Source organism: Sorex fumeus, unplaced genomic scaffold (assembly GCF_029834395.1).
Source record: "Sorex fumeus unplaced genomic scaffold, SorFum_2.1 ptg000054l, whole genome shotgun sequence".
Lineage (NCBI taxonomy): Eukaryota > Metazoa > Chordata > Mammalia > Eulipotyphla > Soricidae > Sorex > Sorex fumeus.
In genome coordinates, this window is record NW_026606111.1 from 30,004,123 (window position 1) to 30,018,706 (window position 14,584).

Below are 14,584 nucleotides of genomic sequence, written 5' to 3' on the forward strand. Positions count from 1 at the left end.
TTTTTCATGGGTGGGAGTTGGACTTGGTTTCTTAGAAGAAGCAAAGATGTAAAGGCAATTATTTACACTTGACCTTTTATCAAGAAGGACTTAAGCCACTTATATTTGATTACTTCTACCCCCTACTCTTTCTCTTCCTCAGCCTGCTCTGCATGAAGATGACAAAAATGAAGACCTTTATGATAATTTACTCACTATTTTCTTAATAACATTTTCTTTTCTATAACTTACTGTACTTAAGAATACCATATGTATATTTATAAACAAATATATGCATGTAGAGGTGTTAAAGTTATACCCTTGAAATTCTAGACTATTGTAAATGAATAATAGATGAATTTAAAAGGAGAGTGGGTGGGAACGCAAAACTCAATAAAATATGTGTTAGCTGCCTGTGTGTACTATCAGTACTACTTCTAGTGAATGGAAGGCTGTTAGTAATTAAGCTGGTGGAAGTCAGAAGTCATGCTTGGATTTTTGACAGAGCATGGGGTCTGCACTCCTAATCCCCACACTGATAATGACTGGAATAGCAGAGCTGTTGACACACTACAATGGATACTCATGGTCCCTGTGAGGCCAGCATTAACTCATCAGTATTTGCATCTTGACAAGGCTCAGAATGATAAAGGAAGGGTTGAGGTATCAGAAGTGGTAGAGGACTCTAGTAAAGGTGCTTGGGCTATAGTTACTAAGTAGTTCAGAAATATTTCAGATCTGTAACACTGTAGCACTGTCCTCCCATTGTTCACTGATTTGCTCAAGTGGGTACCAGTAACATCTCCACTGTGAGACTTGTTGTTACTGGTTTTGGCATATCAAATACACCATGGGGAGCTTGCCAGGCTCTGCTGTGCAGGCGGGATATTCTCAGTAGCTTGCCAGGCTCTCCAAGAGGGATGTGGGAATCGAACCTGGGTTGGCAGTGTGCAAGGCAAACGCCTTGCCTGCTGTGCTATTGCTCCAGCCCAAGGATTTCCTGCATTTCAGGGCTGTAAATGCAGGAAAGCACCTTCTAAATAGTCACCCAATTCTTAAAATAATTTTTACAGAAGGATCTGTTGTTTTGTGTTCTCAGTCACCACTCCTAGATAAAGATCCAATGGCCAAAGGAGAAGTCATTGTTAGTTTAAAAACTTGAATATGAATCAGGACTCACAATTATGGTGTCTCCACAACCATATGCCCTTGAAGGCAAGGTGGCTTTGAAAATCATCCTGAATGGTAGCTGGTGGAGCGGAGTTGTGAGCCCTGGTGAAAACAAACCACCTTTACTGGAAAGAACGCAACAGCCCTGGGAGATGCTTTGATGTGGTAACATTTCCTTCCGGATCTGCCCATGTGGTGTCAGTGACTGGTTTGCACAGGAGGTGCCCAAAGAGGATGGAATGGTCCTTTGGCAGAAGGTGGAAATACTGTTGGCCAGCAACATTTGCCATGCGGTGCTAGTTGTGGTCGTTGGAGTGCTGGCAGAATACTGGTTCTTCTGGTTCCTGACTTGTCATCACAGCCAGCAGCTCACCCCCCTCGGCACCCTCAGCTTTTACTGAAGACCTAATTGGAGAGTAGTGTCTTATACCCACGAGGCCCTGCTGGTTGATAGCCTTGAAAATGGTGGAAGAAGAAATTAAACTGAAGTAAGATGTTCCCTGTGCTTTTATTCCTCCTCGTAGGTGGAGCCTGACAAAAAAGTATCTTTGCTATGGGAGGCACTGGAATTCCAAGGATGGCTGGGATAAAAGGTTGCCACAGAGAGTAGCTCACCCACTTGAAAGTATCTAATCTAATCAACATTGCTAACAAATTGGAGGGTAAAAGAGGGAGATATTAAGCGTGCAGATCCTTTTCTGAGGGAAGGGCCCCATTATGGCCTTTTTTAAATGCCCACTTTTATACCACATGATCAGTGGTGACCTGAGAATCCTAGAAGAAGTTAACTCTCAGACTTGCTGAAGAGAGCTGAGCATAGCAAGAGCTGGGCCAGCCAAGCTTTTCCTCTTGGGACCTAACCCAGAAATTACTGAGAGTCTGGAAGGGGTACAATTGGTTGCTCTAGCTGGCAGTCATTGGGTGGGGTGAGAGAAGGGTTTGGGCATTCCTGGTGATCAAATGGTGGAAGAGGTTGCTGGGAAGAAAAGAGGTGACACTGTGGTCTACTTGCTTCATTGCTTCATTCAACTTTTATAATGAGCATCTTCTATGCATCAACCACTCTTGCAAGTACTCGGGCTATACAGCATGAAGAAAAAAGACACAAATCCCAGCCATCATGGTGGGGAAGACCAAAAATAAAAGTGAAAAATAAGGACTAGGAAGATAGTTCAAATAGCTGAGCGCATATTTTGCATGCAGAAGACCTGGGTTTGATCCCCAGAACTGCCTGGTTCTCCCAGCACTGCCAGAAGTAACTTCTAGCACTGCTGGGTATGCCCTTCCCTCAGAGAAAAAAATCCATTAGGTAGTAATGGGGAGGTTTAGAAATAATGCAGGGAACAATGGAGAAAGAATAGATGAATCCAGATGGATACAATTTGAAAATATGATCCATGATGGATGGAGGAAGTCATGATACATTTTTGAGTGTGTTTAAAATTTTTCCTAACTACATGGTTGGCAAATATTGCAGGTAAACTGGGTAAGAAGTGTTGGATGGGTGGGATGCCTTTTTATACAGGGGCATGGCCTCACTGAGAAAATGATACTTAAGTGATGAAGGAAGAAGCAGTAACCAGGGAATACATGTTTGGGCTGAGGGAACAGCAAGAACAGACTTGCTGGGGCTGTGTTCCTGGAGCACCACAGGGCCACTGGGGTCAACCTGGCAGAGAGAGGGAGAGAAATCAGAGAGGATCTGTAGGTTGTGGTAAGAATTTGGTCTTTCATTCTAAGTGAGCTGGGGAACTGCCAGGGTGTTTTGAGCAGAGTGAATGATTGGACATGGGTCTTAGCAGATCTCAGAGCTTTCAGACTTCAGAGCTATTCATTTCTACTCAGGGGTCCACTGAGAGTCTTTGAAGTCAGGACTCCCCTTTGGTGCTTTTAAGTGCCAGCTCTCTTCAGCCCCTGTTCTTGGATGTCCTTACAATTCCATTTCATTTTGCTTCTCACATATTCCCACAGTCAATTCCCTTTATCTGACCTAGTTTCAATGGGTCTCTAGGCTTCAAATTGAGACATGCCATAGGAACCACCAACTCTTCTAGCAGGGCTGACATTCTTGGAGAGCAGGTAAGGTTGCAATAGGAACTCCTGGATTGATTTTCACACCAGCTTTGGAGTAAGGGGACAATCCCACTCCTCCAAAGGACACAGTCCCACATCTGTCCCAGCTCTCGAGGTGCAGGGGGAATGCCACAAAATCTGTTCAAAGTGGCAGCCCCCTTCTATTTCATAAGCTTCCAGATGTCTTTGTTTTGATGGTATTTTTCCTTGAAAATCTTCAAAAAGCATACTTAAACCCAGTCCAAACTTAGACGTAGTCATTTATTTTTATATCTCATATTATGAGAACTTGCAAACTCCAAGATACTTCTTATGCCCCTCAAGGACTGAAATGTGAACCACTACCTGAAGCGTTTGAGATGTCTAACTAATGAGAGAGGTGGCCATTAAGGAAAAGAGCTTTTAATTATTATTCTCAGCTGTCTTTGATGGTTAAATCAGGTCTCTTTCGTTAGTGTCTTATTTTACAGGGCATTTGTCATGCTACTAAGGTCAGAGTAGTAGTGCAAAAAAAAAAAAAAAATAGCACCTATTCTGAGTTGAAGATGTCCAAACCCTAGAAAGTTCAGAAGTCCTTCCAGGCTCTCTGAAGATTGTCCTACTCGCATCTAAACCTCAAAAATACAACCCTACTATTGTTTTCATGGGAGCCTTGCCCACACAGAATTCCAATAAAGCCAGGAATCATATATGTAAGTGTGCCCAAGGTGCTCACGTGACTTCCTCATTGAGAATGTCACAAAACCAGTTTGCTAGAGAGCGCTTATGTGCTTACTAATGAATGAGCAGCTCTGAGCTGGATAGCTTCCTCTAATAGCATTATTTGCCCATGGAATTCTTTTGTACTCAGGATGGATGAGCCAAATGCTACATTGTTGTTTCCATTGTAAAAGGGCTATAGAGAAAAGAAAACTTTTTTAAGATTTAAAAAAAAAATCTACTGGACTCAACTTTGTGATAGGAAGAAATAATCTAACATAAAGAGTAGTTAGCATATTTACCATTATATATCTGTTAGACTTATACATCAATTAGCATTATATATCTATATTTTTCTCATATTTATTGTAATCATTAAATATCTGTTGATTCCCACTCTGTCATGAAATTGGACACAACAATTTTAGCAATATAATTTTATGGAAAATGGAGGAGGGAGTGAGGGAAGGTTAGCTGACTGCAAACCTTTGGATCATATATTTGTAGAGAATCAGAATGCTTAAAAATGGGGGAGACACGGAGTCTCAATACACCAAACCAATATCGTTCAGTACTCTACACTAGGCTTCTTGAGATGATTCAGTACCTAGATCAACATTAAGCTCTTCTCTGTAGTATGACAGGAACTGACGGAGAGGAGAGTACGCTCCTGTCCACCTCAACCAGGATTCTCTTTCTTTTCCCTTTAAATCAGGTTAAATACCTGCACTTAAAAGGAAAAATTTCAGGGGAGCCTCCCCAAGTGTAGAGTCCTGGTTATAAGGTTATTCTTTCTTCCAGACCATGGGGAATTTTAGAAGGATATTGGGGAAAATTGTATTCCTGAGTCTATAGCAATCCCAGTCTCAGGAAGATTGAGTTGACTCTTGAGAACTTCAAATGTGAACCACTACTTCTGTAACTTTGTTCCCTGCTTTCTTTCTATTGGAGACACATAAATCAGAATCTTTTGAGGCTACTTCCATGGCAGGTTAACAATGAGAACTAGTAGTTTGTGCACAGCTGCCAATACCTTTCCCAAGAAACAAACTTGTTCTCAGAAGATGATCAACTGATGACATATTCTATAAATACCTGCTACCTTGTAATATGCTAAAAGCCAAACTAATTGGTTCTGGTTTCCCTTCAAGGTCACTGAAAGCTTAAACTGGGTGTTCTTCACTGGGGTGTGGTTTTTGATTCAAAACAATGACAGAGATTATTTTCTTCTGACTCCTTCAGAGTCTTATTATTACTTCACTTCCTGTATTAGCTGCTATAACAAATAAACCAAACATTTTTTCATTGGTAATATAAAAGGAGTCTCTTTCTCTCTCTTCCTGCATGGCAGCTGGCTTTACCAGAGGCTAACCCTGGCTCTGTCTAGCCTTCCTGGTAGCCCCAGGGCCTTACCAATCTCTGCAGAGCTGGTAGAAGGTGAAGGGATTATGAAGAAGCTCTACCTAATCCTTTTCTAAAAAGTGTTTTGGGACCACACCCAGCAGTGCTCAGGGGTTATTCCTGGCTCCACATTCAGGAATCACTCCTGGTGGGCTCAGGGGAACATATAGGATACTGGGGATTGAACCTGGGTTGATCTCATGAAAATCAAACACCCCATTGTACTATCTCTACAGCCCTGCTATACCCATCTTATAAGCCTGAACCTAGAAGAACAGGTGTCATTTTGCATATGTTCACTTAATGGGAACATTAAGAAGAGAGCAAAGCTTGGAAAGGTGGACCTTTGGCTAGGTTGCCAATTTCCAGCAGTATCATAATACCATGAAAAGGAAAGGAAAAATGTGGGTGAGGCTCTAGCTACCTCCGCCCTGCTTCCTATAATCATGAAAATAATTCATGAGGATTATTTTCTGGGATACTTTAAATCAGTGGCATCATTTTCAAACATGCCCCAATTTCAAATTCTGCATCTTAAACCAAATCTTCAAATGTCTGTGGAAATCAGAGGGCAAGTGCAGATGTAATCCATGTGAATTTAGGGCCTGACTTGAAGACTGGAAGGAATTGCTTGCCTCTGATTCAGATGAGCTTCAAGGGGACAAGCTGAACAAGAAAGATAGGAATACTTAATGTTGCAGACAGTAAACCAGATGAGGGAGAAACCATTACAAGAAAAGAAACCGAACTGAACCTTCTGTGCCTGCAGATAGGAAGTGGAGGGAGGAAACTTAGGATATATTGTCACTAGTTTCTGGTCTTACTCTTTTGGGAGACCAAACCCTCTCCCCTTCTCCCCATTCTTATTTATATCAATTTTGACCTTCTTACATTTTCATGACCTAACTTTATGTCATTTTACCTACAGAGATAAAAATTGAAATAAATGTATTGTCCTTTCCTGATTCAGGAAAGGTCTATCAACTCTTTAAAAAAAAAAAAAAGCATCAAATGACAATTGATAGCCTTATGCCTCAAAATCTTTGTCCTTTTCGGGGGTGGGTGTGGGGAGGGGTCTACCAATCCTAAACTACAACACCAAAATTATTCCTTAGTCTTGACTAGGTGTTCAAAATCACACCTGTTTTGGGCCGGAGTGATAGCACAGCGGGTAGGGTGTTTGCCTTGCACACGGCCGACCTGGGTTCAATCCCCGGCATCCCATATGGTCCCCCAAGCACCGCCAGGAATAATTCCTGAGTACAGAGCCAGGAATAACCCCTGAGCATCGCTGGGTGTGACCCAAAAAGTAAAAAAAAAAAAAAATCACACCTGTCTGAAGCTAGATTTTGAAATCTCACTAAATAGATATTCCTAGCCCTTTCTGCTCTGCCATGCTATTTAGCCTCCAAAGAGATGCGCATTCTGTCCCTACTCTAAGTTCTAAGCAATGAACTCAGCTCGCATTAATCAACAAGTTGATGAAGTGGTATTTTGTACAACCAGCCTCTCACAGTACCCTCTATCCAGAGGATTTGGGCCAACTTCTAAGGGAAAGGGAAACTAATAAAAAGTATATTGAAGTGTAAAGGTGGTTCAATTGGCAGCTCCAAGTCCCCGAGTCAGCACTATACTCTCCTACTTGTATTTAGTGAAGGTCTTTTAACAATGGTAGGACAAAAGTCCTCCAGGATATTGTAGGTCAGGGCAAGATTGAGACTCAAAGAAACTATCAAAGTAACTAGAGTTGTTGCAGGAGATGCAGGGGACAGAGGTCTTGGCAGGGAGATTCTTGAGGGTTGAGAGAGGCTGAATGCAGGAAACAAGGAAAGTCAATATGGCCACAAAGCAGCAAACTCCAGACATCTTGGGGGCCCCCAACAGATGAAAATTATGATTTTACGAGTGGGTACTTAATGTAGATCCTGGTAATTTTTCTCTATTCTGTGCTCCCCCTAGTCTAGGAGAGTATGTGATTATGCATGAAAGATTGGCATATGGGAGACTTATGGTCATAAAAGTCTCTTTGCCATCTGTCCTCAGATACCTAAGTTGACAACAGGAAGAAAAAATATAAAACTTGTCTCAATAGGCTTACTTTTCAAGGCTGTGTGCTCCCTTGAACACATATCTTGCTTGGTTGTATCTGCTTGCTTTATTCACTCTGGAAAAGCCCATGTTATCTCTTGAACAAGTACTTCCTTTCTCTCCCCTCACAGCTTTCTAAGTAAGTTTAAATATAAACTATTTTGCTTCACTGGAAAAAAAAAGCACAGACAAAAACTTGGGTTAGTGAACAGCTAAATAAAGTCCCTGAGTTATCCACAAAATGAACTTAGAAAGGGGGCCGAAGAGATAGTATAGGGCTAAGGCACTTACCTTGCAAGTGAGCAATCTGTGTTCTATCTCCAGCACCACATATGAAACCTGAGCACTTTCATGAGTGATCCCTGAGCACTGCTGGGTGTGGCCCAAGACTTCCCCCCGCCCAACATGTCAAAATAGAAAGTGTGCATAGTCTGCAAGGTCTGGTCTATGGGACAAGAAAAAGAGGGGAAAAAATGGAGAGTATGTGATACTCAAAGCAGACTCAGGATTGCAGAATAGTCTAATAGGAAAGAAGCTGCCTCTCCTCGCCCAATCTTAGTGTTTAATCTGTTTGGTGGAACTGTCCAATTAGCACTGCATGCTTGAAAAATGCATATTTGGGTCCAGGAATATGGCTCAGTGGTAGACTTTCCTTCCATGTGTGAAGTCTTGGGTTAGAGCCTCAGCACTGAAAAAATAAAAGGGCAGGAGGGATGTATATTTTACTTTAAAGATATCTAAGAAAAGCATTTTATAGGGGTGACCCAGTGGTGCTTGTAGGACCCAAGATCACACCTGCCCTGGTGTGCGGAGAGAAGACTTTATGATACTGAGAATGGAACATGGGGCCTCACACAGGCTATGATGTGCACTACCATCTGAGCTCTCTCGCTGCCCCAAGAAACTAGATCTTAAGAACAAAGCAGAGGGCTGGAGAGATATTACGGTGGGTAGGGTGCTTTCCTTTTCTCAGAGGCCTGAGTTTGAACCCTGGTATGCAAAAGCCTCACTAGGAGTTGAGCACAGAGCCAGGAATAAGTCTGAACACTGCCAGTGTGCCCCCCCACTCCCAAAAATAAATGAAAGATTTCCAACAATACACAATCTTCTGAGTACTCCTGGAGCAATCCCTGTGCACAGAAGCAGGAGTAGCTCCCAGCACTGCAGGGTATGGCCCCAAACCCCAAAATATATAAAGTAATGCGGAGAAATCTCCATGATGTGAGCTCAATACAGATAGCAGCCCTTTTCCTATTTGTGGAACAGATTATCTGCTTGGGAACATAGAGCTTCTTTACTTGCAAACCCAACTGCTATTGAAATCTGAGAGGCTGGGGTTGTGTCCTAGGAAAACCCTGGTTATGTTCAACTAGTGTTCAATGAAATGTTTTAGACCCGGTGAGAATGGTAAAAACTCTTTTAGTTTCTCTACTGTAAAACAGAGGAAAAGAAAAACAAAGGTCAGAGAAGTTCAGTTTCACTTGGAGAAGTTCCCAGGAAGGACCAAGGAATTCATCAAATGATGCAGATGTGGTCAGTACAAAAAGCCTCTCCAGAAAAATTTCAGCTGAAAAATATGATCCTCTCTGGAAGACAGTCTGAAAGTCCTACCCCAAGATTCCTACACTTTCCAAAATGGACCCACCACCCCCTCATCAGCAGCTTCATCAAACTGCAGCTTCAAGCACATGTCTGTGGAGTATGGAATTCTGCCATTCACAGTGGCATTGAATGAACTTGTCTCTAGTACAAAAAATAGAAAGAGATCAATAAAAGCCTCCACAATAGCTTTCCTTTTTTATTTCAGTGACTGTAATTTACAATTTTACAATGCTGTCAATTATAGAGTTTCTTGGGCTGGAGCGTTTGCGTTGCACACGGTCGGCCCGGATTTGATTCCTCCATCCCTCTTGGAGAGCCTGGCAAACTATCGAGAGTATTCCGCCTGCATGGTAAGAGCCTGGCAAGCTACCCATGGCATATTCAATATGACAAAGACAGTAACAACAAGTCTCACAATGGAGACATTACTGGTGCCTGCTCGAGCAAATTGATGAACAATGAGAAGAGAGTGCTATAGTGCTGTAGAGTTTCATGCATGTACTATTCCAACACCACACCTCCACCAGCGTGTACATTTCCCTCCACAGTTGTACAGAGATTGTCCTCCACCCACCTATGGCCTCAAATCCACACCCTTCCCACACTCCTTTTTTCTCTATCATGGTAAGCTCCATTCCAGAGACCATATTTTAGTTTTTGTTGTTTTGGGGTATTTGTTATTCCCTTACTATGCTTCTTTATATCTTACATATGAGAAAGATCATTCTATACCTGTCTGCCTGTGGTTGACTTTACTCAGCACAATATTCTCCAGTTCCATACATGTGGCGGAAAATTACATGATTTTGTCTTTATTTTTATAGCCAAGTAGTATTACATTGTGTATACATACCACAGTTTCTTTATCCAATCATCTGCTCTTGGGCACTTGGGTATTTCCAGATTTTCATTCTTGGGGTAGATGCCCAGAAATAAGATTACTGGATCACATAAAAAGTCTATTCTTAGGTTATTGGTTTTTTTTTTAAGAAATCACTTATCACTTAATCACTTAACTTCCCGTTAGTCATCGATTTGCTCGAGCGGGCTCCAGTTACGTCTCCATTTGTCCCTGTCGCGTGCTAGTGTACCCCAATGGCATCTGTTCGCTCTGGGAACATGAAGAGCCTCAAACCGATTGTTCATGATCTTCACGAAGAAGTCTGACCATCTGGAAGGTGGGCGGCCACGCGGTCTTTTGACATCCCGTGGAATCCAGTCAGTAACAGCTCTAGTCCAGCGGTCGTCTTTAAATCTCATTACGTGACCAGCCCATCTGATTTTTGACACCTTGGCAAATGAGACAGCGTCCCTGATTCTTGATCGTCGATGGATGTCCGACGGATGTCCGATTCTTTCTCTCGTTTGAGTGAACGTGACGTGATATTCCAAGCATAGCTCTTTCTATTCTTCTTTGGGAGACCTGAATAGAATTCTCATCCTGTTTTCGTAGGGCCCAGGTCTCTGAGGTGTATGTTAATGCAGGAAGAACAGTGGAATCAAAGTGGAATCAAATTTCTTTTTAAGAAATATCCGTATTATTTTTCAAAAAAGCTGAACCATTTGATATACCCAGCAGCAGAGAATGAAGTTTTCTTTTCTCCACATCCACACCAACACTAGTTGTTTTAGTTATTTGTGGTATGTGCCAGTCTCATGGTGTGAAGTTTTTCTCTCATTGTTGTTTTGATTTGCATTTCCCTATTGATCAGTAACGTAGAACATTTTTTCATGTACCTCTTAGCTATCTGTATGTCTCTGAGGAACTTTCTGTTCATCTCTTCTTCCCAGTTGTGAGAGGGGTTGACTGTTTTATTTTTTGTAAACTCACTTTTGATAAACTGGGTCAATAAACAAACCCATCAGGGCCACAAATACAAATACAGAGAGAGGTATAATTTATGGTTTATTAATTGAATGCCCGATTGGTGCTACATTTCCTTTGTCTGCCCTCCCCCAACCCATACCATGGTGAGTGTGTGTATGCGTGTGTGTGTGTGTGTGTGTGTGTGTATCTGTGTTTCAGATTTTGCTGCTATGAGCATCCTTATATGAATATCTTGGTGACTTTCTCTCAGGTATTCGCAAGGTCCATTTGTAGCACTACAATGGCCAAGCTAAAGGTGCATCCATAATACCCTGATTGATCATAGCTACACTTTACTGAATAGCTACTCCTGGCTGAGAAAATTTCCAGATGTTATTTTCAACCCCCAGAACGATTTTGCAAAGTCATTCCTGTCCCTGTGATGCAGGGGAGGGAGAGCTAGAATCTGGCAGCTGAAAGCACACATGTTGGGCTTCTGAACTGTGACAGGCTGAGCAGAAACTCCATCCCAAATCTTTGTGGGTTGAAACACACATAAGATAGTCACGTAAAAGTTACAAATGGTATTGAGGAGCTTGTCATCCTTGGGACAGTTTTGCCCACTTCTGGTCAGATATAACAGAGGAAGTGGTATCTTGACAAAAACCATGGACCTACATGAGAAACCAGGACCTATCTCCCATGACAGCGACACACCTGCTTTGAGTGAGGGTTTTGGGGTGTGGATCACAGTCTTATTGCAAAGCTGTTGGGAAATCTTGCTTAGTGCATGTAGGAGGCTCTGGGGATTGAACTCACCACCTCATGCTAGCAAGGCAGGTCTTTTTATCCCAAGCCATCCCCAGGCCCCCGTCAAAACACTCCGAAGAGGTGAAAATAAGTTCCCCTTGCTGAGGTAGTGTTAGCGGATAAGTGCAGCTGCTCAACTGACAAAAGCAATAGGCATTCTTGGGCCGGATGCACCCTGAGAAGATGGGTAAAAACATCAGGAGCCATGCATCTCTAAAGGAAACCAAACAGGAAACTCACTGTGAGTCATCAGAAAGCAACGCAGACAGAGAGGGTCCACATGGCTTAGCCAGGGCTGACTGCATGCTGTGTGGTCTAGGTGCAGAGGACGGAGAAATCATCTTTGTAGTATCTCAGATAGAGAGTTAGTGCGCCCTAGGTCACACAAAGCGGAAGTGAGCGTATATCCCTGTTATGGTCAAACAGTTTAGGATATGGGGAATGAACTTCCACTCCAGGCATTGTGAGAAGAGGCTTATTGATTCACCTGTGTGCCAGGTATTCAATCAAAATGCTCTACCAGCCTTTGGAAGTACCTAGAGCCTCAATTTCCCACCTCGTTCTGTGTTCCTGCCCATGACAGGGACTGCAAAGCAATCATAGAATAATCAAAGTTGCAAAGTCGAGTAAGTTGCTGCTGATGAGTTTATAACATCATTTGACACATAGAGATGCTGCCTGATCTCTCTGGCCCCTTCTTTAGGGTTTTAAGAGTTGGGAGAGGGGTCCTAGAATTCCAAGTCTCTCTCTCTCTTTTTCTCTCTGTCTCTCTCTCTCTCTCTCTCTTTAAGAGGAAAGAACTGTGATACTGACTGATGCAGAAGAGCACCAATGAGGAAAGTCCAGGCCCTTCTGGAGGTGTTACCATTTGCTCCTATCAGTTGTATGCCCCTCCCCCACCCCCATTCTCTATCTATGTAGACAGTGTTTGAGATTAGTGGCTACAAGCTTGGATAGGTCGGCTTGAAGGGCTCATGAAGATATTGACAAAATGCTTCCAGTTGAAATGGAAATTAGAAGCGAGAATGTTACAGAAAAAGTCCTGGTCTATGAGCTGGAGAGAAAGTTACAGGGGTTATGGCATTTCTTTACCTTGCCATTGATCTTGGTTCAAGTTTCCGCACATTTTATATGATTCCCGAGCATCACCGCAGGTCTCTCCTGAGTAGAGTCAAGAGTAACCCCTGAGCTGTCCTAGAATATGACTCTGGAGATAGGGTCATAGGGACACTTAAGTCACTAGACTTGGAACTTCTCATTTTGTCTCCTTCCTTTGCTGTTTCATAAAGAGGTTGAACTAGAACATTTGGGGTGGGAGCACACCTCCCCAAGTCTTGCTCCTGACTCCTCACTCAGTTATCACTTTTCATCAGGCTTAGGGGAAATTATGGGGTGCCAGGGGTTAAACTCTGGTACCTGTGTACAAAACAAGTGCCCTACCCACTATACTGTCTTTCCTGCCCCAGAACTAGAGCATCATGAGGTCATTACCAGCTGGTAGCAGACCTTGACTCCTGAATGCTCCCCACCATGGTCCCTCCATTCTTCAGACCATCTCATACAGTGAGAAAGACAATACTGTCTACCCTGGCACCTTCTGTTGAAAACCGTGATGCACTCAGTTCAAAAGACTTTATAGGTATGAACTCATTTCCTCCCCATAATATACTATGGAGTAGATACTGTTATTTCTGTTTTACAAGTGAGGAAACCCAGAGGAATTATGTATAACTAGCTTAGGATTACACAGCCAATAAATGACTGCATCAGGACAGGAACCCCATACTGCCTTTAGAAAGAAGTCTCTAAAAACCAAATACGTGGGGGACTGAGAAGATACACAAATGGCCAATAAGCACATTAAACAATGTTCCACATCACTAGTCATTAGGGAACATCAAAACCAGAATGTGATCATATTTTATGTCCTTTAGAAAACCTAGTTTTAAAATAACCAATAATGAAGAGGACACAGATACACGGGAACACTTAAGATTTGCTGGTGGAAATGTAAAATGATGCAGCAGCCTCTGTGGAAACCAGTTTGACAATGCCTCATAAACCTAAATGTAGAAGGCAGAAGAGATAGTAGCCTGAGGAGGGCACTTGCCTTGCATGGTGCCGACCCGGGTTTGAATGCCCCCCCACCCCCCCGCTGCTGCCACCAAATGCAGTACCTAAATCTTCATGAGAGTTCTGAGCAGAGCACCAGGAGTCAGCCCTAAACATAGCCAGTTATGGACCCAAAACAAAACAAAAAACCCCAAGCTAAATATAGAATTACCACATTGATCCAGCAATTCCATTTTTAGGTATATACCCCTAAAGAATTGAAAGCATTAACTCAAATAGATATTGCTACTACTAACAGTCATAGCAGTGTTCTTCACACGAGAAAAAACAGGCAGCAGCCCTAGTGCCCTTCAGCACAGGAATGGAGCAACAAAATGTGGCCGATCTACAATGGGATGTCGTTCAGCGTTAAAAGGGATGAGATGCTGCCACTACGACATGAACGGGCATTGCAGATATTATGCTCAGTGAACTACTACACACACTGGTGGTATGATTCCACCTCATGCAGTACCTAGAAAGGGGGAATTCATAAAGGCAGAAAATAGAGATCTTCAGGAACTAGGGTCGGGGGGATCAGGGAACTGCTTAATGGGTAGTGCATTTCTCTTCGAGGTGATGACAACTTCTGTGATAGACAGCAGTTAAGGTTGTGTATGTATACTTGCTTTGCACATTTTACCACAGTGAAGAGTATGCATTCAGCCTCCTTCCCAAGGGCACAGCCTTCATATCTTGTCTCACCCAGCACCCCTTGTAGATCCCTTCTTCCCTTCCTTTCATAAGAAAAGAATGCTTTGTAACTTGCCTTGAAACAATAATGCCACTGACTTTTATGTCAACTCTGGCCTCTACATCACCTTTGTTGTGACAAATCAATTG